Here is a 26,071-nt window from a genome sequence, read left to right as displayed (position 1 = left end):
AAATTTGACACATTGCTGCATGGTTTAAATGAACTCTCTGAAATTGCTAAACTCTAGTTACATAGTCCGCCATGGAAAGCCAAAACTACATGATCCATTATGCACTTAGACCATGTGATCCGGGGGCCTCCATCCGGGTCAATAAGTCAGCTGGTTTCATGGCCGCCTCTTGCTAATTCCAGGAACTACTTTCAGCGCGATGGATTTACACAGCTGCTTCGCCCCCGCTATTAATCACAGGCAAGTGACTACCTTTATGCATAGACGTATGACGCAATGAAGATCGGCTCGATGCGCTCGCTTGAAGGTAACAAGAGCCTTTGTTGTCATTCACAGGGACGTGCAACTCAGCGAGGCGTTAAAACAGATATACAGAGACGCGTAGGCAGCTAAAAAGGTAACAGGCAGTTTGATTCTTCAGACATTTGCGATCCCTTTCACTCACGCATTGTCTGATTTAGACTCAAACCATCTAACTTATCCTTTCAGAATTCGAGCATCCGAGGGGCCTCATTATAACAACAGACAGAGAGCTTGCCCAAACTAGGGCGCGAAAGGTAGGAACCACAACCTTTTTCTTAATGGTAGTACACTATGGTGGCCTAGACACTAGAGGGATCCTGACAAAGTGTTTTTAATTTTCACTTACTTTAGCCCTCTCAACCAGTGAAACACTGCCCTCCCCAACTAGCTGGTTATTGCAACGCTATAAAAAACACAGTTATTGGCATTTAACGTTTTTTGTGACAGTAAACAGGATTCGGACTGACACCACATGATTGTTTTTTATTGTAGAGCCCACGTCCATGTCAGAGTCCTGAGGAGAACCCAAGAACCACTAAGGGTTCGAAACGCGTTGACTTTGTGAGTACGGGGTATTTTCAACAGGGGTGTGCCATAAGGCAATTAGCTAAATTCTTCCTCCTTCCAGGCAATACCCAGACAAATGTGTGTAACTCCATGTCTCACTCACAGGCAGGACTAGATACAGTAGCCCTGAAAAGAGACAATGTCCGCCTAGTGCTTGATTCCGAAGTCAGGCCTCGTCGATTGCGTTGTGCTCTCACATGGTGTCTTTTGTTGTATGAGTTTCTTACTTCAATATTTTTCTGTCATTGGTACACAAATCTCTTTTGTTATATATATTGAATTTGAATATGTGTTAAAATGAGCTTTGTATGTCACTATTCCAACTAAGTTTTATCCATTCTAAGACATGTACAATTGAGTTTGATTGTTTTTTGTATGAAAGATTATAAATTGAGCTGAATAAAGCTTAGGCACCTTCGAATTGCTGGTCTAAGGTGCCCATTGAACTCATGGTCGGTACTCTTCCTGGACGTCTCGTCTTGTTTGTAATTAGTATAGTGGTCCAGTCCAGGAAGTTAAGGACCCAAGCCATGCTTGTTAATACTCCTTGTCAAATTGGGCAGTGACTGTGCAGGCCGAGGGCTCACACTGAGGTTCAACGTGGGGCATCAGAAATGTCACATGCAGGGACAATATGAGAGGGCAAACAGTGCCTACACATGCCAGTCAGTACACATGATGATGAGAATGGAAGGGGGTCGGTGCAAAAGTACAACAATCTGCTGTGTCAGAGGTGAATTTCCACCTAGAGTGTCACCCTCTGGCATTTCATTGTTGTGCATAATTCTGACCTATATATGGTGGCAATATTAAGTCAGACACACTTCCATCAGTACCCTCTTGACGTAAACTCTTGGTAATGTCACAGATGAGCCTGTGAAGAACCTTATGGACTCACACATTCATTCACACAGGCAATTTCTGTCCTGACTCCAGCTTAACAAACTTTATGTGTCACTGTATGGCTGATAAACAATGCATGTCCTTCCCATCCTGATGTGTAGCCAGGGAAATGTCTAAAATAGGCTACAAACCCCTTTCCCCTGCAGTCAGCATGCTGGGCATTGTATGACACAAACCCACACTCTCAGGCACATACTGCAGCAGATCAACTTCATGTGTGCACAACATGCACTCTCACTTCCACTAGGAAACACTTACTGTCGGAGAGTAGGATCTGATTCTTACGGTTACCCCCACTTTCTGCTGGTGTTTCACTGTTTTTCGACTTTAGTCTGGATGGGGCGCTGCTATTCAGGACCCCAGCCTAGCTGCTTCCACTCCAAATTGATTCCTAGTACCTTAGGTGCACCACAGATTGGATTCTGGGGTGCCTTTATAAGTCCCTAGTATCTGGTATACTATGCACCAAGGGCATAGGTACCCCAGAGGCCTACCAGGGGCTGCAGCATATATTATGCCAACCCTGGGAAGCACTCCAAAATGACACCACAGGTCTGCTACTGCAGCCTGGGTAAGGTGGTGCATTTACCCCATACTGAGATATAGGTTCACTATATCTCACCTATCACTGCACATAGAAACCTATCAGTCACCCCATGGAAGGCCTTATCAATCCTGAAGGCAGGGTGCTTGGTTTTGTGTGAGAGGGTGCCCCTGCATGAACAGAGCCTCTCTTCAGCCTTGGGAATCTCTTCTCCGGGGTTGTCAGTAGTGCAGCCTGACCATATACTCTTAAGTGCATTATAACCAAACGGTAAATGCTAACTTTGGACTGACTGCACATAAACATGTCGTGTATGGTGACAAACACCTTGGAACCAGTAACTGGTGTGGGAGTATGATCCCACCCTTCTGGAGGGAGAGACATGGCAGCACCGGTATACCCGGTACCAACTTAAAAGAGCCCTGGCATCACAAAATGGATGCTGCAGCCACAGACACGAGTCTGGCCTCCTACTGCTGACCGAAACTCCGGCAGAGGAGGCCTGGACAATAGGTTTCCTGTCACAGGAAGATGTCATCTTAGGATCGTCGGCTCATCGAACTATGTGATCCGACCTCTGGAAGGATTTATATTTTTTGATTCTGGGCTTCCTCTGCCTCTTCACTACACTCTGGTTGCTGTACTACACGTATGCAAGTCGTGTTAGTATGCGTGTATACTAATTTTGTAGTTATGCAGTAACCAATGCATCATGGCCCTATGGAGCGCCACCTCCCAGGCGCAGCTCATACACTGTCCCGGGGTGGGCATCTGAGGGACATTTATGTTTGCTATTACAGGGCGGGAGCATGGCTTTCACCCAGTAATAGCAAATCCTTGTTTACCTCGTTGAAGTGAGAGGAGGAAAACCTCGTATCACTTCAATAAAGCGGATCCGGATGGTAAAAATGGAGAAAAAAAAATGAAGCGGGGTCTCACCCTTTCATTTAAATGAGCCCCCTGGTGGGCAATGTTCTGTGGGCCAATCCTATTATTATATTGCGGGGTCTCTGCAGCACTGGGGACCTTAATCTCACATGTAAGTTAGGCGCGGGAGGGCACAGAGACGTTTTGCAGCCTAGGGGATCGCTACCTCCCTCGGTATTGTTTGCTAATTGTTCGGGGGGCTTCGAGGCCAACTCAAGACCGGGGATCGGCAACCTCCGGGGCTTTACTTAAATTTGTAGATTGGGCCTCGCCAGTCCTTGAAGTCTCGGTGGCCCTAGGCAGTGCCTTATTGGTTCTGTAATCACACGGGCAGTACTCATGGTGTTATAAAGTGATACACTCATAGAACCCTTGCCGTTGTACAATTACCCAGGCTTCATTGATGTAATTGCCTGTTGGTTTATATTTGGTAGGTGCACCACAAAATTACAAATGTTTTCCCTCATAACCTCCTATCAACCGCCGATTTTCACAATAAACTACAGACAAGTGTCAGAAAAAGAAGACCCATACACTCACTTATTTATTGGTAAAAAAAATAACCTTTATTAAAACAACACCAATAAATGGAAACGCAACTTTATTCGAACAAACAACAGTAAAACACGAAATAAGTGGGTGGGACTCCTCCGGAAGCAGCGTACAAAACCTGCATGAGAAAAAAGAAACATAAGTATGTGTGCCATGTCCAAGAGAAAAAGAAAGGTAGTCAGAATGAAAGGATGAAAGTGAGAATGGGACAGAGAGCGAGTGGGTGGAAGAGAGAAGGGGAGGGAGAGTCAAAAGAACAGAGGGAGGAGGAGACAGAGCGTTGGCCTACTGCACCCAGCCCTCACTGTTCACCTCCCGTCACTCGTGTGTCTGGGACGCTGAGGTCCACGAGAAAGAGTGCGGTCCAGCAAGTCCTTAAAATGAAACAGAGAAATGAATGAGGCCAGAGATTACATTATTATCTATGGCAACATCGCTTGCCTGCACCTGTGCACCCAGGCTACTGCACCCCAGCCCCTTCCCCCCCACTGTGCTCAATTGCAGCTCCTGCACACTGAGGCTTCACAGCTCACCTGCCACCACCGGTGTGTCCAACGACGTGCCGGTGCAAGCTCCGACTCTGGGGTGCCGCTCTCAGGGTGGCACAGCAGGTCTCCGGTCTGGCACGGTGTCTTGATACCACGATGGATGGTGTCAGAATGCCCAGTGCATCATCACGGGCTGAGCACCTGCTGCACGCATTTTGGTGCAACTACCTCAGTGTCCGAAAAGGGAGAAATAATATAATGCTGGAAACGTCTTGAGGTAAATGAAGGTTTATTTCAAGCTTAATAGAGAACACCAGTTGAGTGCATCCTTCCTTCTTTTAGTACGATCTACAACTGTTACTGGTAGTCGTGGTTCAAAGAGGAGTTGGAGTGCACCAGAATACACAAGGTTAAATAATAATATGTTATGCCAACGTTCACATACAAAGGAACAGAGCGCATGCTAGAAGCATAATGTGCACGTGTAATGCAGTGGCGCTAGCCTGTGTGCCTATACACTTATTAATCAGCTCACTAAAGTGCCCCAAAAGCCAACGCCACGTGTCTGTAGGGCAGCGCTGCCCGCTGGCTCAGGCCTACAGTACGGTCCAGCAGGTCCTTAAAATGAGACAGCGATATGACTGAATGAGAGCAGAGATCACATCATTACGCACGGCACAATCGCTTGTTCTCACCTGCGCACCCAGGCTGATGCACTCTACCCCTCCCGCAGCACCGTGCTCAATTGCAGCCCCTGTGCACCCAGGCTCCACTGCTCACCTGCTCTCGTTGTTATGTGTCCAAAAACGACGGCCAGCAGGGTTCACAAATCAAATGGAGTTTTGATTGCGAGGATGGTGTACACCTCATGAATCCCTTTTTTTTATTGCGAATTGTGATATGCGAGGTGGATGCGGCCATATCACCTGAGGCAGTGTGGAAGAACTGGGACATGTGGTGTTGTCGTTATCCTATTTATATGTACGCAAAGTGGGCTGGGCTTGCGTACGCCAGGCCAGTGTAGGGGTGTGAATAATTATTCTGGGGTCGTTAAACACTACTTATACAGACCCATGTGGTCATGTATATGTGAAGGGTCAAGAGGTATAAGGAGAAGTACACCCTCCTGATTACGAATCAAATACGCTTTACAGTACTTCACTATTTATTTTTATCATGACGCTAGAGACAATTGTTAGAAGATTTCAATGTGAAGCTCTCATTGATGGAAATAAAGTAGGAAAACTCTTTGTTTTTTATTTATTTTCCCTCACACACCCTAATGGTGTCATGCTTCATCATCGGGACACCGCGACCCCTACAAGTCGCAGTGGGCTCAACCAATGTTCCAGGGAGCTCTTAAGTCATATCATAGGCCAGGGGATAAAGATTAAAAATTCACTGTTGGACCCCAGTTTCCCTTTATTCTTGGGTTCAACAGGAATATTAAAAATAAAGACAGTAGGGTCGTATGAAGTGTTATGGTCCTAAGACCCTAGGGCCAACATGTTTCAGTCCTCGTGTGCCCACTATTGTAGTGCTTGGACTTTCTTCAGGGCTATGTCGTCCCCTGGTGTGACTGGGATATGGGAATTACCCTATCCTAGTTATAATAAAGGGCAGATAGCTGCTCCTTTGTAACATTTATATTTTAAATGACGTTATTCCATCTGAAAATGAAAAAATGGAAAAGTAAAAAAGAAGAAAAGAAAGGGGAGAAAAAAACAAAAAGGCATATATTAGTGTACCAAAGTCCTGGGACACCAACTGAAGCCATAATGTAAGAAATGTCCCCATATTGTTTCCAGCATGCTGTTAGCAATATTACGTTTAGTAAATCTGTACCAAACATATTAGTTGGGATACCACGTGTGGTTGTTCCATGTGGCCATCGCCCTAATTGTGTGTTCAAAAAACACCAGTCGTTCACATTGTGCATTTCACACTCAATCACCTGTTAAAATATCGTTATGGTGGGTGGTAAAGTGATTTGAAAGAAGGTGATTTCTATATGGAAAAGACTTTTTATTATTATTAACATGAGAGTATCTTACCCCACGCTAGAGATGGTGATTGTCCGTGTGGACTTTTACCTAGACGGGCGTATCCCTGATGTCGATAATTGCGGCAGTATGTTGGACCAACCATAAATGTATGCACGTCATTGTTCCAGGTGGATATGTAGCGAGAGATATAGAAGACACAGGAGATACCACCGTTATTACTTCAATGTTATATCTGCTCTCACACTATCTAAAATATACGATAGTCTAGATGTTGGCGTCTGATTCGTAGAGTAGTACTCACGGTTTTTACCGGTCTCACCCCTCAGAAAAACCTAATTGGTGTGGAGTCCATCGGCTTGGGCGACAACGACTAGTTTGCATCACCTCTTTAAAAAGGAAACCCACCACATATTTGGATAAGTTCCAATTATGGTGCGAGCTCAGCGAATTTTTCAGAAAAATACGAATCAAAACCTTTTTTATGGGAAAAGAGACACCAGAGATAGATACCCTACACATAACATTACGTCCAAAATCCACCTTTTGCCCTCCAACATCGCTTATGCCTCCTGAGGTGATGGTTCTTGAGGAAAGTGTCACAAAAGAAATTGATGAACTTCCATTCAAAGTGTCACCTATAACAATCTTAGTACAAAGGAAAGAAATGCATTGAAAGTTCTGAGTATGAACAATGACATCATCATAAAACCCGCGGATAAGGGCGGTGCTACTGTGATTCAGAACATCAATGCATATAGAATGTCATGTCTCAATCTCCTTATGGACACCAAATTCTACAAAAAAATTAACAAAGACCCAACAGCGCGCTTAAGGAAAACAATCAGCACCGTCACTGCAGAAGCATCGAGTGAGGGCTGGATCAGCAAAAAGGAACATGGGTTTCTAAATCCCGACAACCCACGGATTCCGGTATTTTATACTATACCGAAGATACACAAGAACAAAATACCACCACCGGGCAGACCTATCGTATCTGGGGTAGGATCTCAGTTGGAACCCCTTTCCCAGTACACAGACTGGTTTTTGCACCCTCTAATTAAGGGCATCAGATCATACGTCCAAGACACAAAATATCTACTGAATCTTATATCGGAAATCACGTACGATCCTTTGAACAACCTGTTGGTATGCCTGGATGTAGAGGCACTGTATACAAGCATTCCACAGAAGGAATGTATCGAGATGATTGACAAGCGGCTCAAGAAGGAAGAATGGACCTGGGATGCCCCAATTGACTGGATCATCACTCTGATGCGCATAGCATTGACTGAAAACTTTTTCCGGTTTGAAGACCAGCTCTATCTCCAAGTCCATGGCACTTCGATGGGCAGCACCCTTGCTCCTAGCATAGCGTGTCTGTATGTTGACCAGATTGAGGAACAACACATCTGGTCAACCAACCCCTACTCTAATAACATCTATAAATAGTGGAGGTACATCGATGATGTCTTGTTGATATGGAAGGGAGACAACACAACACTTATTGACTTTCATGGATGGTTGAATCAACTCAATCCCCATCTAAAATTTACAATGACATACCACCACAATGAAGTCTCCTTCCTGGATGTGAAAATCAGAGCAAAAGACAGTGGCCTTTCGAGCTCTTTATATACAAAACCTACAGATAAGAATAGCGTCCTCCATTTTGAAAGTGCGCATCCACGCTCTTTGCGTGAGAATCTACCTGTAGGCCAGTTCCTGCGCATTCGCAGAAATTGTGAAAGTATAGACGATTATAAGATTGAAGCAGAGATATTGGAAAAAAAACTGCAAGAAAGAGCATATCCCAAACACATCATTGAAAAAGCGAAGAAAAGGTCATGCAACACTCCCAGAGCCGCCCTTCTTGAGACTAACAAAAAAGATACCAAGGATCCCATTATCTGTGCCACCACGTATAATGCATCTTCCAACGCCATCAAAAAGATAATCAACAAAAAGTGGCAGATTCTCACTTCCAACAAATTACAATTTGAAAAACCGATGTTTTCTTTTAAGCGGAATAAAAGTCTTAGAGACAACCTGATACATTCGGATATGAAGAAAAATACTCCAAAACAACTTACGTTGTGGCAATAACCACCAGTTATGGGCCATTATTCATGCGGCAGCTGCGTGGTATGTCAATTCACGAAACATACAAAAGAGGTCGAGCTGGGCATGCATCATGCATGGGAACAAAGATACACGAACTGTAACAGCGAAAGAGTCATCTATAGGATCAAATTCCCGCGCCACCTCATGTACATCGGGATGACAAGCAGAAAAGTGAAGGTTCGCATCAGCGAACATAGAAGTACCATCAGGAGAGCTATAAATGCCACCAGACTCACAGCGCATTTTGTTGAAATGCAGCACACAGACATGGACATACAATGGACTGTCATCGAAAAAATCAGTGGTGAAGGAGACCTAACCAAAAAATTGCTTGAACGTGAACAACGGTGGGTGTATCGTCTTAAAAACCCACATCCATGGGCTCAATGATTCAATTCCTTTGAATCACCTAAACAAAAAGAGCTGAATCATCAATGTTTGTCTTTACATAGATTCATACAGGCGAATATTTATGTTCTTACTCTCATCCTACAAAGAGGGTCTACAATAGATATATTGCTCAGCATATACAACTTTCTATCATAAGGTTTCATGTAAAGAAACAGTGTTTTCCTACGGCCTATAAGAGATATTAGTGGGTTATTTTTCTCGTAAATTCCATCAGCCTCATCACATATATAGTACCTACACAGTACACTTTCAAATGCGCACGACTTATTAGACTCTTGATCTATATACTATGCTGCACAGCAGACTAAATAACAAATGAGTGCACATAACCATATATATGCTTCGCGTATATTCCAAAACCCAAGACACTGGGTTTAATATTTGCTACTCGCGGATGTATCTAGAGGACTAAAACTACAGGTCCCACAATCCATTGCAAATGGCTCTGTGAACATCCCGCCTCCATTCGTTTGAATGGAGGGCAGATGCCGTCTCAGTTATGACACAGATTTCTTCTGTCCAACAATTGAACCTCCTATTGAGGACTACATATGGTTTTCGAACTTTTAGAAAGTTTCGAGAATTTAGTAGTATAATTGCGCTGTAATCTCGCGATAACTCCAGCGTACCCAGAAATGCACAGTACCGGAAAGCCCTTGTTTCCTTTTTAAAGAGGTGATGCAAACTAGTCATTGTCACCCAAGCCGATTGACTCCACACCAATTAGGTTTTTCTGAGGGGTGAGACCGGTAAAAACCGTGTGTACTACTCTACAAATCAGACGCCAACATCTATACTATCGTATATTTTAGAAAGTGTGATAGCAGAGATAACATTGAAGTAATAACGGTGGTATCTCCTGTGTCTTGTATATCTCTCGCTACATATCCACCTGGAACAATGACGTGCATACATTTATGGTTGGTCCAACACACTGCCGCAATTATCGACATCAGGGATACGCCCGTCTAGGTAGATGTCCACACGGACGATCACCATCTCTAGCGTGGGGTAAGATACTCTCATGTTAATGTTGATGTGAACGACTGGTGTTTTTTGAACACACAATTAGGGCGATGGCCACATGGAACAACCACACGTGGTATCCCAACTAAAATGTTTGGTACAGATTTACTAAACGTAATATTGCTAACAGCATGCTGGAGACAATATGGGGACATTTCTTACATTATGGCTTCAGTTGGTGTCCCAGGAGTTTGGTACACTAATATATGCCTTTTTGTTTTTTTCTCTCCTTTCTTTTCTTCATTTTTACTTTTCCATTTTTTCATTTTCAGATGGAATAACGTCATTTAAAATATAAATGTTACAAAGGAGCAGCTATCTGCCCTTTATTATAACTAGGATAGGGTAATTCCCATATCGCAGTCACACCAGGGGACGACATAGCCCTGAAGAAAGTCCAAGCACTACAATAGTGGGCACACGAGGACTGAAACATGTTGGCCCTAGGGTCTTAGGACCATAACACTCCATACGACCCTACTGCCTTTATTTTTAATATTCCTGTTGAACCTGAAGTACCGTGGATTTTAGGACCCCAGCGGTGCCAGGGGTAGCACCCTATGACTTCGTTTTCCATGTTGGCGTAGTATTATAAAATTCCACTCTCATGGTAATATAACAAAGAACTTGGCAAAGAAGCTGAAATATGAAAAGACATCTTTATTAAACTCAAATGAGTGAGACTACGTCGCACAGAAGCCTTAGCAACTGAATGAGGCAGTCTCCAGAACAAAAACCAGTCTTCTCTTTTATACAGAATATTACGCTCTGGGCAACACCGCCCCTGTTTCATAAGTGGTCATTCACATATTTTGGCTTCAAAGAAAAGGCAGAGTCATGATGACAATCCCACATTCCAGTTCGTTCAGCCCACAATCTTTTAACCCAGCAAGGCTCAGAACCCTCATCAGATATCAGCAGACCCCAATTAAACGGGCACCTCCTGCTCGTAAAACAAGCCATAAAGTAGGAAACAGAGTCAGATGTGAAAGAGATTAGTCAGGGTTCGTGTGGGAAGAAGGAATTTATGGTGCCTCGGGCCCTGATGCTAATCCCATTTGGCCGCAGTAAAAGGAACCGGCCGGACAGGGCTGACCTCGGGCAGTGGAGTCAGTTTGCACAGGTCACAGAGAAGTCACAGAAGGTGTACGTGTCCTTTAGGCCTAAGCATGGCCTTTGTGCAGCCTATGTGAGGGCAATCACAAGATGGCTACTACTGTAAAATGGAACCCACGGAGTCAATGTAAAATATCGTATACCAAGTGCGTTTATCAAAGAAATGTTATGCAAAGCCCTTGTACATACCGCATTGGCCATTCGCGGTTTGCTAATACCGGAATAGACAGGGGTAGGGCCCTGCCTCCTGCGCGGTCCCAAATTTTAAAGTACCACAGACCCTTCTTTTGCCCTTACATAGGCAATAACTATACTCCCATCAATCCGAGTCTAGGTCAATATTCATGAAGTCATGGAGATGTTGCTGTAGCATCATCCTATTACTTAGCTCATCTTCTGATACATGTTTCCTTACACATGTAGTAGCACAAAGGCCACATATGGCAGGACAAAATAAGGAATACCTCTGTCTGTAGCAGGCGGCATAAGATCACACACCCAATAATTAGTGATGGTCATTACTAACTGGTGTTGATGCAGAAGCTGTACAAAAGAATTGCTTACGAATTCTGATCTTCTAACCTGTTCATGTTCAGGAAAAGGGTGAAAAGAATGCAAAGAAGCAGTAGTGGGAAAAGACATAGGTTGGGAAGCGGGTGCAGAAGTCAATTGAGTAGAGAAAAACAATCCCACCCGTAAATGACAACGTCATGTTTAAAAAACACTAGAAAACTCGTTATTAAAAACATATAGACAACGGGAGAAAGTAGTGACCACTATTACAAATGAAATAATAATTTTTCACAACCCTAAGCAGAAAGCAAGTCCTAAAATTATCTAGTAACAACTTTAGGGCTCCTATGCATTTTATATGTTCAGGTGAAACAGTGGTGACCCTCATCAATGCTCTGAGGTGAAAATTCTCTTTCCACAGAAAATGGACTTTATTCTGCTTTTACTAAACAGAATAGTACTTTAAAACAATGCCAGCAAAACAATCAGTCTCCTTAACACCTAGTCTATACAATCACACGGAAACCTCTTGTGAAACCACCTTTGCCCAGAGTCCGTTCAAAAAGCCTCTCTGGCAGGCTTCTATTGTCCATCAAATCTTCTTCTGTTGTTTTCTTTTGCCTGGGCCTCTTCATTCAAGCCTTACATGAGAAAAGTACTGCTTAGTTGGAGTGCCCTCCTGGCAAACACCCACAGCTCACTCGAGAGTCTCAATGTCTCAAGGCAGTGCACCTGTGTCTTTCCTCTGCTGCAGACACTACAAATAATGTGCTCTTCATTGGTCATGGGCACAGATCATCTTGTGCAGACCCGGGACCATTCTCAGGATCCAACACTCGTCACTCAGTGTCAGAAGACGCTCAGGCTGCTCTTCCATGGGCACTGGAATGTAGTGCCTTCTGTCAATCTTGGATCCGCCGGTGCACTGCACTTCCATTGGAGCAAAGGGAAAAGAGGGCGTGTGTGTGGCCAAAAACTCAGGCCCAGGGGCTCAAGGGACTGCACACTGTCAGAGGTTACCAGCACATGACAGGCGCTCTTTTGTACTGAAATTCTGGTTCTGTGGCAAAACCAGCTCCTCCTTCTTTCCTGATGTTGAACGCCTTCTGATGAAGCAAGTGCGATGCTTTAAACAGTTCATTGTATAACAAGGGGACTGTAAACAGGTGGCCTGCGGTCCTTCAAGGGAGTGGCCACACGCCATGGGACAATTTTGGTCTAGAATATACTGTCATTCTCAAAAAGCAATACAAATATAAAGGCAGTAGGCAAAACAGTGTCTCTAATCTTTTCAATTGGGTTTCCGTGTGAGAGCCTCCATCATCTAAGGGTAGATAACTACACGAGAATTCTATCTAAATGGATGTCTTCACATATGGTGGCATTGTCTAATGGGGCAAACACATTTTTTTCTGAATGATTACATCTAGGTGTTCCTAAATTCCTTATCTAGAACATCTCAATAGAGAAATCACATGGTACAAATTATCATGGGCATGTAGAAAACGTTCTCATCAGTCGCAATATGCAACACACAGGCTAATAGTCAAATATGCAAACAAAAGACAAGAACTAGAGGGTCCTGATATTTGCATGATTAGAACACATCTGATCCCACCGAAAATTAAAGCAGCAGGAACAAAAGGGTAAAAACCACATTAAAAATAGACATTGAAAATTCGTCATGGTCAAAAAGGTAAACGTAAGATATCTCCTATTGATATGGAAAACTTGTCTTTCTATAATATTGAGTCAGTTAACCAGTCTATCGCTACCCTGACAGTCAGGCTGGAAAACATTGAAGCAGGCCTAAGGAAAATTCTTGGAAACCAGTCTGGCCATACAAAAGGGAATTATACATAATATGGGGGTCCCTGGTGCATCACTGCAGTCTGGAAGTGTGTACCTGAACAATACACCTACAATAATACATGGGCTGACTGGTGAAAGGAATACGGAAAAGGGAATTGGAACTAGGACACAACTAAAATCCCCAATAACTAAGCATGATGCGACGTTGGTCAGGGGAGAAGCAACAAAAGAAAAAAATCTATAGGAAGAACAAGAATTATTTGGGTGATAGTCAGGCATGTGACACAACACCAAGAGTACGGGTGATACACAAAGGCCAACGTTACATACATTTTAACTCTACTGCTGGCGGCTACACCATATACGGTAATCTTAGGTAATGTTCCAGTTCCTTCTTCGGGGAAAAATGAAAACCTGGTTTTCTTTTAAGGAACGAAAGCCATATACTACTTAGGAAGCAAAACATCATTAACTAATGTAATATAGAAATTAGGCCACCTTGAGTCACAGATCTATAATTTCATCCTTGGGTCCAATCAAGGATACATAAACGTAGGGCTGCCTGTTCCTTTAAGGGAAGGGGCAGTAACGTGACTAACTACAGGTGACACACTTCGATCCTGTATATCTCTTTTTATTTTCCTTCAATACCATTATAGCCAAATAGACATGCACTGGTGAAGTGTTGTCTCTCATGTTCACAGCATGAAATATCATTATCTGTGGAATTTAGTAACCAGAACAAGTACAACCAACTGTTGCGTAGCGATGGGCATCGTCATGACCATCCCCTCACAACACAGGTAAACTTGTAATAGTATCAAAAGCAGCAACAAAAACAACGAAAACATGCAAAAAATAATAAAAACGCACAAAACGTCAAGCCATCAGATATACTTGCTGTATATCAAGCACAAAAAGCATAGACAAAACAATAGCATATGTAAATAAGCGGTGACACACAACACCATGTCGTGTACTTTATGCACTGTAAACCTGCAGCCCAAAACCCAATATTTGGGCCTGTTTAATTTGTCAGGTTTAAAATCCTTACCCTCCTTTTGACAGCAGATCACCAGGCAATGGAAATCTGCTGTCAAATATAACTTTACTGTTTCTCTTCTAACATACAGGACCAGCAAGAACAATTCATGATAGGACCAAATACACAAAAATAAATCTCCATTACTTAACTGTTACCCTCTTGTCAGTTACCTCGCAACATCAATGCTACCGTAGTTTTACCTTTCTGAAAGTTAAAATCGTTACACTGACACTCCATATTAATTTGGCACCTACAGTTTCCACTGTGAAAAAGAAGTCTTAATTGGCAATACGTTCTCACTTAGGCATGTAGCCTTAAAAATTTTAGAATCTTATTTTCTGTCTAAGACTTAATGCAACACTTCGTTTCCTGTCAAATAACAGCAACTAGCAGGCATCATTTTATTTTTTTTTAGAGCGAGACACAAATGTATCAGTTCTGCAAAACATTTAACGTGATGTTTGGACTTTCAAAGAAACCCCTTTTCAATATTTTCCCTTTGGAATTAAGTTCTTTAGTTTTATTGATGTTCTTATGGAGAAACCAGAAACCCCACCTTTAGAGGCCCGTGTAGCAAGGTCATTCTGCATTCCACAGAGACAAGGCCCTAATTTAAACGGTCATAAATGTCAACGTGGCAGCCTACTTCATTGTTTACGGGAAAACTAAAGATAGCATCTCAGCAGCGCGACTTGAGCCCGCCTCTGCAGCTCTCCTTAGCCCCCAGCTTCTGCCACTCTGAATTTGTCAAAGCCAGAAGGCCTTCCTAATTCCTCCTACCTTGCAATAATTTACTCTATTTTGAAAATAATTTCTCCTTTTTAGGCGCTAAAAAAATTATCTCTATTCCCAGATTATTAAACTACATGTACTGTGAATAATTCACAAAACGTAATAACACCCATACCAGTTTTTAGAATGAATGCTCGTTGTAATCTTATGCAATGGTACACATTTCATCAACCTCAAATTAATGAACTTCTCAGTAGGCCCAGTTGAAGTTAGAACCTTCAACCCTGATATTGAAACAAGCCGTTGTACTGGCACATTGACTCATTGAATCATAAGAAGGCACAACCTGTAAATATATATCAAACCTAAATGTATGTATTTACTGAAGCCTGAGACACTTTAAAAAGTACTCTGAATGAAAGGAAATGCAGTTTAAACAGTGTTTTTACCCAAATTCGACTTTGATATTTCAGGCATTAAAAAATGAATATCCTACAATTTTCTTGCATAATATGCATTACCAGAATGTCTATTACATAACCCATGAGTCAGGCATTGGAAATAATAACTTATACTTTATAAAAATGAGCTTGTTTGCGCCTGCGCCAAGGGAAAATTGTACACGCGAATGCTTGTCATTTTAGTAATGCAACACAACTTAAATCAAATTTTAATGCTAGGAGGTCATAGTATGAGTATTAAGCTTTATAAATATCAAAAAACGATTTTGAAAAGCACTTATTTTTTTTTTAAATAATTTTTCCCATGATTAATAATTGTCTTTTAAAAAATCCCAATTATTCGTTTTTGTGATAATTCCATGTATAAAAAGCAAGCTGCATCCCTTGCCTATCATTTTGGACACATTAACTCACAAGCCTAAGCGCATAAGCCCAATTTGAAACGCGTCACATTTTTGCGCCACTTTCATTTAAAAGGACGGTTCTGCCAAATTCCACCCGTGTTCAACTGGGAAGGTGCTGGCTGAATGAACATTTCTATCAAATATACTGCAGCTGAAAAGTTTGCCTGTGAACATCTAATACAATGCATCTAAGGAAAATGCTGTAAATTTATTTTATTTTTGCAAAAATAGATAATTTTGTTTTTGGGGCCTTATTTATATCTACTGAATGTGTTTCTAATTTTATCCTTTAAGCATTTAGCGGCAGGCGCTCATTCTACAAATTAAAGAGCACCATATAGCTATTTTAGCACATCACATGGTTCATTTCTGGATTTCTTTTCTAAGTTTCTACTTGATATTAATTAACCAGCAATTTACTTAACAGACTGAAAACATCAGAAGACCCACAAACACACATTGAGCTCATTTCAGACATACACGGAAAGGGGGTCAAACAGACAATACAGCGCGCTTTAGCCATTTTTCATAAATAGCGCCGTCGCAATTTACTTACAGAAGTTGCACTAATGAGAAAACCACATAGACATTTAAACACACAGTTGACTTACAAATCAATACGCATGACAGAAAGAAAGAACAGCTCACAGACTATACTTGAACCAAACCATTTGCAAATACTAGTTGTAAGTCATATTTACAAGAAACGCTTCTCAATAGTGTTCCAAAAGGCTGCATAAACAGCTCCAGAGACAGATGTCTGTCCAAGAAGTAGTGAATGCGCTTCAATTCACTAGCTTGGGCTAGCAGAACACCAAACAAAATCGTTCTGCATATCTTTATTCATAAAACTGCGCAGAACGAAGGATCCTTGTTTTGTATTATGTCATATTTTAATTCCCTGGGGGTACAAAATCACCAAGGAAGAAATATGTTTTCAAATCTAACCGTTTCTAACTATGGTACCTTCCAAAAAAGCAACACATTTTTCCATGTGAGCTTACAAACAGGCATGTCAAAAATACTGCGGAAAACGCAAGTATTATAATCAAAATAGTGCTTAAGGTATTTTTCGTACGTGCACCGTTCAACTAAACCAAATGGAGAACTATCTCCTCATTACCTGCCTACACAAATTGCAATTCGCATATCCAAACCTATACAAACCAAAAGTTGGCCAACACAAATTTCACAGTTCCAAAGCTACATTTGAAACTTGCTAAGATCAGGCAACTAATCTAGCTTCAAAACTTCAAGGGTTTATCTCTACCAATACACTCGCAAATATGCGAGACCCTTGGGTATGGTAATTGCAATGACCAAATCAACAAACCAAGAAACCAACCCCTCGGCTTTGGTAATTGCGATAACCAAATCAAAGACAAAGAACCAAACGACTGATAGCCACCCACTTATACTTAATTCTTATTTTTACTAATCAAAAGGTTATCCAAATTCCAACTGTCAAGTTCTACATAACCAAACGTCTTTTATAATACTCACGCCAAAAAGGGTTCTAATCGGGAGTGACCTCTTTTGGAGAGTCAAAGTCAGAAAGATCAGAGATATACTGAGCTGCAGAGACAAAGAATCCCCCAGAACCTCGGTGCTCAGAGTACCTGCTTAGTGGATTTCTGTCCTGTTCTTCCCAGTAGATTTCTGTCCTCTGACAAGATCGCTCCTCCAGATAGTCACTTGTATTGATGCCGCGCTGTTGGGCGTCAACTGAAGTACCGGGGATTTTAGGGCCCCAGCGGTGCCAGGGGTAGCACCCTATGACTTCGTTTTCCATGTTGGCGTAGTATTATAAAATTCCACTCTCGTGATAATATAACAAAGAACTTGGCAAAGAAGCTGAAATATGAAAAGACATCTTTATTAAACTCAAATGAGTGAGACTACGTCGCACAGAAGCCTTAGCAACTGAATGAGACAGTCTGCAGAACAAAAACCAGTCTTCTCTTTTATACAGAATATTACGCTTTGGGCAACACCGCCCCTGTTTCACAAGTGGTCATTCACATATTTTGGCTTCAAAGAAAAGGCAGAGTCATGATGACAATCCCACATTCCAGTTCGTTCAGCCCACAATCTTTTAACCCAGCAAGGCTCAGAACCCTCATCAGATATCAGCAGACCCCAATAAACGGGCACCTCCTGCTCGTAAAACAACCATAAAGTAGGAAACAGAGTCAGATGTGAAAGAGATTAGTTAGGGTTCGTGTGGGAAGAAGGAATTTATGGTGCCTCAGGCCCTGATGCTAATCCCATTTGGCCGCAGTAAAAGGAACCGGCCGGACAGGGCTGACCTCGGGCAGTGGAGTCACTTTGCACAGGTCACAGAGAAGTCACAGAAGGTGTACGTGTCCTTTAGGCCTAAGCATGGCCTTCGTGCAGCCTATGTGAGGGCAATCACAAGATGGCTACTACTGTAAAATGGAACCCACGGAGTCAATGTAAAATATCGTATACCAAGTGCGTTTAACAAAGAAATGTTATGCAAAGCACTTGTACATACCGCATTGGCCATTCGCGGTTTGGGCCCTGCCTCCTGCGCGGTCCCAAATTTTAAAGTACCACAAACCCAAGAATAAAGGGAAACTGGGGTCCAACAGTGAATTTTTAATCTTTATCCCCTGGCCTATGATATGACTTAAGAGCTCCCTGGAACATTGGTTGAGCCCACCGCGACTTGTAGGGGTTGCGGTGTCCCGATGATGAAGCATGACACCATTAGGGTGTGTGAGGGAAAATAAATAAAAACAAAGAGTTTTCCTACTTTATTTCCATCAATGAGAGCTTCACATTGAAATCTTCTAACAATTGTCTCTAGCGTCATGATAAAAATAAATAGTGAAGTACTGTAAAGTGTATTTAATTATTCCGGGGACCTGGGCGTTGCTCAGTTCCTGCCTGGCAAGGAAGTGTACTTATGTGTGTGTCCCTGTTGCAGTTTTGACGTCGCACAATCTGCAATTTACATTAATGTAGCATGTTCCGGGAGGGCGGCAACTATTGGTAATGAGATGCTGTCCGAAAACATTGAATGGCCAACATCACATGTCGTTGTCAAGCTTGTGGCTATACGCAGACATGCATGTCAATGGTGTGCGGTATTATTGAAAGTGTTGCTATTGCGAAGCGCACACATGTGAATGTGCTCAGATGGAGGGAGGCTACGTCATACACAGTGAGAACGCTCATTACAGTCAAGCAATGCATGTCAAACGTGAATCTGAAAGTCTCACATATGACACACTACTATACTGGTAAAGCCTGACAACAGAGCATACTGTAACACAAATATACACATTACTCTTTACTGTTTGTCACATGTGATCTAGTATGTGCACTCTGCCCGTGGCTGATGATACCCCTTCGAGCCACCAATACCCAGGCCAAAAGGCAGCACAATAATGCACACACACACACACACCGGGGGCATCGTGTAACACACATTTGTTTTTTGATGTTAGCATAAGCGCTTTAGAAGTAAAACGCCATCTTGCCACTTTGCTGCTTTTGCACACGACACTGCAGGTAGCTGCTATTACAAGAAAAACTGCTTGCTTGCTTTTTCTTCAACATGAGAACGGTCTGTTGTTCACATCCCTAGACGTGCACCACGACCTTAGTCTGAACACTGTGTTCAGAAGCCATCAAGGTCAAATAACAATGTATGCTTGTGAATTCAGGTTGATCGGCCCAGGCTCTAGGCATAACACGCACACAGCTGCAAATATCTGAAACTCGGGTGCCTTTAATATTGCATTTGCATGCATGATTCAGACACTTGGAGAAAACCTTTCCAGACACAGAGAGCAGAGCTGATCCTGTGATGTGATTCACCTAAGCTGATATTTACGGGATGGGGTTCCCAATTCAAGCCTAGAGGCCTTCTATTAGTTTATAAAACTAGTTTACTAGCGAAGGGAGGGTGGTTGTTTTCCACTATCATTTGTAATATGATTTCTCCCTTCATTTTCTATGGTATTGTAACAATGCTGTTGGTTTTGTTTTTAATCATTTGTCTGCTTATACTAGCCAAAGTACTGCACCTTAGAGCATGTAGTTGAAAATAAACATTTTAAACTTTACCGTGTCTCTGATTACTCTTGTTGTGGACTGATATGAGAATAATAACGAAAAGGTGTTTCTGATTCCCACCATTCCTGAGAGTACTCTTTGGGGCAGATTTACAAGCCCCTTGCACCTCTTTTACGCCACCGTTGCGCCACTTTTGTGACGCAGCGGCGGCGCAAAACCAGCGCCATGCTTCAGGGTATTTACAACGTGACGCATCTGAGAGATGCGTCCCTTTGCAAAGCCCTGCGCCAGAAGTAGGCGTTCTTCGCAGGAATGCCTCCTAAAAGTGGCTGAGTGAAATCTACAAGATTTCACTCAGTCACTTTTGAGCCCATGCTGCGTCAAAGCCCTGCGCCTGCTTGAAGCAGGCATAAGGATTGACGCAGCATTGTGAAGATAGGGCACCCCAGAGCTTCGCTGGAGCTGCGTCGCGCTTGCGATGCAACTCCAGCAATGCGCTGCATATACGAAACAGATGTGTCACGCATCTGTCTGTTTTTGCCCCATGGTGCGCCGCATTGTAAATGCGGCGCATCCATGGTGGCGGAGCAGTGACGCATAATAACTGGTGCATCCCTGCTGATATGCAGGGATGCGCCAGTTATTGTAAATCTGCCCCTAAGTCGCTTGTTCTGGGTTGTCTAATCATTGGTAGCTTCGAGATGATACAGAGAACAAATGAGACACTGATGCTAGTCGGATAGGGGTTCTGGGTCCTGAGCTGATGTTTTTGGTACACCACAATTCCCTAAGGTCCTGGTTTCCTGTGCATAGTTCTGTGCATGAGCAGAATCCCTGCAACAGCAGAAGAGGTGTCTCTCATCAAACGCTTTAGAGAGAATGACTAACATGGGTGGGGTCCTCCAACTGTTCCAATGGGAAATGTTATGAACCAATCAAATGCTTTTATTTAAGGTCACATGGCAATCGCGCACCGAGCGCCAAGGAGGACGCACCCGACTCAATTTTGGGAAAATATATTTACCATAATATAAGTTTATTACAGTTAGAAATGTATAACTGTTTAAAATATTTTAGATTATCGCTTGCTCTCATATACACTTTAAACTTATTTAGATATAGTTTTGAGACATAAAAAAAACGAGGGAATGGCGTACCCGGCGTGACCCCACACGTCTATGACGTAACACAGGGCCTGGCAGCGTGCACACGTCGCATACACAATGCGCAGCGGGCACGACCCCATACATACATGACGTAACGCACGGCTTGGTACTGCGTACCCGTCACATACCAAAGTAGCAGCTGGCGCGACCTCATACATATATGATGTTACGCAGGACGTGGTGCCACGAATCCGTTGGATACGAATTGCGCATCATTTACGAGTTTAGCAATATGGCGGATAGGATTCGCTTGCTGATGGAGCATGGTACTCTACCGGTAAGGGACACCAGTTTTCTCAAAAAAAAAAAAAAAAAAGATATACATATTTTTTTTGAAGATATCAAACATTACATAATTTTTAAAGTTAAAAAAAAAGGATTTTAGAGTTCCAAAATATTACAAAAAAAAAATAGAAAAAATATAGGTTTTATAAAAATTAAAATATGAAATTACCATTTAAAAAACCTTTGAAATTCACTGAAAAAAACATAGGTTTTAGACACGTTGTAGTTAGAAATTAGCATTTAAAAAAACCTTAGAAATTCACTGAAAAAACCATAGGTTTCAGGGCTGTTATAGTTAGTTGGACATTGCACTCATATAAAACAAGTGAAATTCCCCCTGCCCATATTCCGGATGCCGGCAGAATGAAGGGATCCTGTGATCAGCGCGCAGCGATTCAGCACCGCTATTTCATTTGAGGCTTTTGCGATCGCCGGTGAGCAATTGGTTCCCCGGTGCGCCTCGAATTACCATATAGCAGAATTGTATGCCGGATGGTTCCTAGCCGACGAATATGGGCAGGAATTTTAATAATATGGTTCAGATTTGGAAGGGACATGCTGGAAGTTTCCGCGTTGTGCGTGTTGATGCCGATGGTAAATAAAATACCGGACTGAATTTCATACGGAATCCTAAAATAAAGTAAAATAGCTCAAAATAACAAGAGGCAGAATCCGTGGTATAAGAGGTTTTTTAAATGGGCTTTATTCCATTCAAAATGGCCGACTCGAGTCGCGGCCTTCAGGTTCCGTCACCACGAGGGTTCAGGAAGTGAAGTACAATAATTTATTGACAGACATGTATTTTTATAATAAGTGCATTACAATGAAACGAATGTAGAAGGCGTAACATTTGATAAGAAGAGTGACAAAACAGGTACGTAATCGAAACTAGGCGTAATAAGGAATAAAAGAAACATGATTGGTTTGCATTATCAGACATAGGTGGATCTATAAGATAATACTTGGCATAGATGCGCGCGCAGCAGCATGACGTGTAATTGACGTGCAACTAGGGGGTGAAGGGGACTTGACATTTAGCTCTACATGTGGAGACGAGAAGTCTGGGGGGTCAAGTCAACCTAATCCCAAATCATATCTACCATCCTATGTTTGGAGAACTATGTTATCCACAAGGAAGGACTCTCGGACAGAATCTATTCTATACTAACTGTGTGTGCGTGTACAAGCGTCTAAGTGTCTATATGAGAAGCGAGGGGCAGAAAACTTTCCATGGCAGCAGGGCTATGAATCACTTGCAGGAGGACGGAAAGGCTGAGTCCTTGCTTGTGAGCTAAAGGAAATGTTTACCTAAATCACTTGACAGGAATGCATCGGCTGAAGAGCAAAATAGATAATTCGAAGGTGAAATACAACTTCTTGGCAGGCAGGCGAAAACTGGCCGAGGCAGACATTGTTAGCTGCACAGGGAGTAGGACAAAGTTCATGGATACAGATGCGAGCTCAAGCTGAAGCTGTCAGAGACAGAGAGCAGGGAAAGGCTTTGAGGACAGAATCGGGCCTACTTGCCTGAACTGTAAAAATGGAGTAACTTAGCCATATAAAGTCGGTGGCCTTTCATACTTAGGAATCGAATATCCAGCCCATTGATGGCGGATCTGACAGAGAACATGTCGACGGAAGACACACATATGTTTGCGTCTTAGAAACTGGAACTGGAGGGAACATACATGTACTTGTAACATGCATATAGAACCGTTGGGGTCCAAGATAGGGGACATAACTGATCAGGAAAATCCACATTTCCACATTCCCTCCTTGTCCCCTTCTTGCCCTTCAAGAGACATCAATCTTCATCATTCCATCGATTTGCTCATGGAGCATCATTTCTTCTTCCTTCTTCTTCCGGCATTCTGAACGAGACCTTGGTGGTGGAATACACGATGTGGCACACAGACCACAAATCGCTGGTCCACATTGTAGACATAGACAGCAACTGAATAGTATGAGAAGGCCAATACCTAGGAAGGATAGAACTCTCCATCCCCAGGCTGATATCACACTCCAAAACCACCCGGACCACGTCCAAGTGCCTGGATTCTCGTGTATCTGGCTTACAATCTTATGAAGGCGTGTTATAGCTTTATATACAGATGGCGAATTTTCTGGTATGAATATGCAGCAGCTGGATCCGATGACCCTGCAAGCTCCGCCCCTATCGACCAGGATGACGTCAAGGACAAGACGATTCTGGAGAACAACAATTCTCATCGCTGATTGTTCCTCTGTCAGATTGCCTAGGGCGGCTATAGTCTCGTTTACTACAGCTTCAAGAGTCTTGGTGAGTCTGCGTATCAGCTTACTATTTGATATAGTACCTATATAGGGAAAGATACCTTTATTGAAATCTACATATTTGTCCCATGCTGTCTCAGTATAATCGACAACTGGGAGATCTCTTCGCTCTCTATTGTGTACTAAATGAACATTTCGATAATAATCAGGGGGAGCTAGGAAAACAGGTGGCAAAAGGAATGCTATGTAACAGGTACCATCCCAATCTAGAGGCAGACGCATATATGCCGTCTGGCCACATATGAAGTAAGAATGGCGAGAAGCTCTAAATGAAGATTTACCTTGATCACTATATTCTACTATAGTAACGCATTGGCTATGGCCCATATGTATGGAACCAACTTTTCTCACACATAATTCACCCTTAACTGGAAATACTGACATAGTGGGCAGAATTAGTTCAACTTCGGATTTGACATTCAAAATCATAAGATTAGGCGTAAAATTACCTAATTTATACACTTCATTTTCTAAATCAGTTCCTGTTCTACTGGGGTGACCCTCCTTATTAGGGTGACAGACTTTGAATAAAACTGGATTCAAATTTCCCCATATCCAATGTTGTTGATAAACTGCTGTGTCTGGGTCTATGGAATTTAATAAACTAAACCATGCTCCACAGGAGCCATTGTGTGTGAACGGATGTGGAAAGAAAGGCAGAACTCCTTTGTTATTCTGATAGGGAGGAAGTCGGCCACACACCCAACAATTGGTGGCATTACTAGTCTGATGGAAATGATGTAACATACTAATGAATGTGTTATTGCGCAGCGCAAGTCTATAGGACAACTCATGTGGGGGTAAGTCACTAAAAGAATGTTCATCAGTTATATTGAAAGCACGTTTAGAAACAGGATAATACATATGCAACAATATACTTGCAGTAACTATTAAAAAACTCAAGAAAAACAAAATTAATAAAGTCACAATACAGTGGCTACGCAGTGATTTACAATAAGCATGTCGTTTTATTATGATTCTGGACTCTACATGATTCAGACCTAAGGGATACATGTCGGGACAGATTCAACCGCTTCACCTTGGAGAGGACTTAAACAATCAAATCGTCCGACAGTTTAGATCTGGACCTGAGTTTCTGTTTATAGAGTTCGGTGCTACTGGCCTCAGCCAAAGGTAGCTTTGAGTCAATGGGGGAAGACACACGGGGAGTACTGTTTGTGTCAGGAGGAAGTCCATGAAATTTTTTTATATGGCTGGAGTGCACCCAGCCTTTCCTCCCTTCGATCTTCACAGCTGTTCTGGTCGTCAGCAGGACCAACTTAGGAAGCCTCCACCTTGGCTCCAGTTGAGTTTTCCGATCAAAATTCCTGACGAGAACATAATCGCCGGGAATTACGTCATGAGGTTTCACCTCGGTGTTGTCAGGAAAAGCTGCGACTACCTGTGAACGACAAGATTGTAGTGCAGACATCAAGGAAGCCAGGTAATCTGTCAGCATATTACAGTCAACATCAGTTATTTTACGGGGTATAGGCGTCCCCCACATATTCGGTGGCCTACCAAAGATCACCTCATAAGGCGATAGCCCTGTTCGAGAGTGTGCTACCATCCTCATGTAAAATAGCGCAACTGGTAAGGCTACTATCCAGTCCACACCCTTTTCCTGACATATTTTAGACAATCTGATTTTTAAAAGTTGATTATGTCGTTCCACGAGACCTGCTGCCTCGGGGTGTCGGACACAGTGGAATTTCCACTGATATCCCAACAAGAGTGAGACATGTTTCATTAATTCGGATGAGAAAGGCTGACCGTTATCTGAATATACAACACGTGGTAAACCGTACCGTGGGAAGAATTCTCTAATTAGCTGCTTGGCAGTAGTCGGGGCAGTGTAATCTGATACGGGATACGCCTCTGTCCAACGGGAGAGAGCGCAGACAACTACGAGAACATATTTGAATCCTCGACAACGTTCCATCTGAATATAATCCATCTGGAGGACTTCAAAAGGATGGTCAGGAGGCTGAAATCCACCCTGCTCTACGGGAACACTCTTTCCTGGATTAAACTGACAACATATCATACAGGTACGAACTTTTTGTTTAGCTGCTGCTCGTAAATGTTTATTGAACCAAATGTGCTGAATGCTGTCTAGCATAGCCTTCTCTCCTAAATGTGCTGGACTGTGAACTGTAGCTATAATGGCTTGAACCATGGAATCAGGGAGAAACCATACAGATTTCTCCTTCGTCATCCATCCTTGATCTGTTTGGATCCCTCCTAGTTCAGTCCACTTCTTTATTTCTTCTGCTGTGGCATGTGTCTGTATGTCAATTACGTCAAGTGCGGGGTCCTTAATTGTCAT

The sequence above is a fragment of the Triturus cristatus genome, chromosome 7, assembly GCF_964204655.1.
Source record: "Triturus cristatus chromosome 7, aTriCri1.1, whole genome shotgun sequence".
NCBI lineage: Eukaryota > Metazoa > Chordata > Amphibia > Caudata > Salamandridae > Triturus > Triturus cristatus.
The sequence above is the reverse complement of the archived record's forward strand: the minus strand, read 5'-3'. Positions refer to the sequence as shown.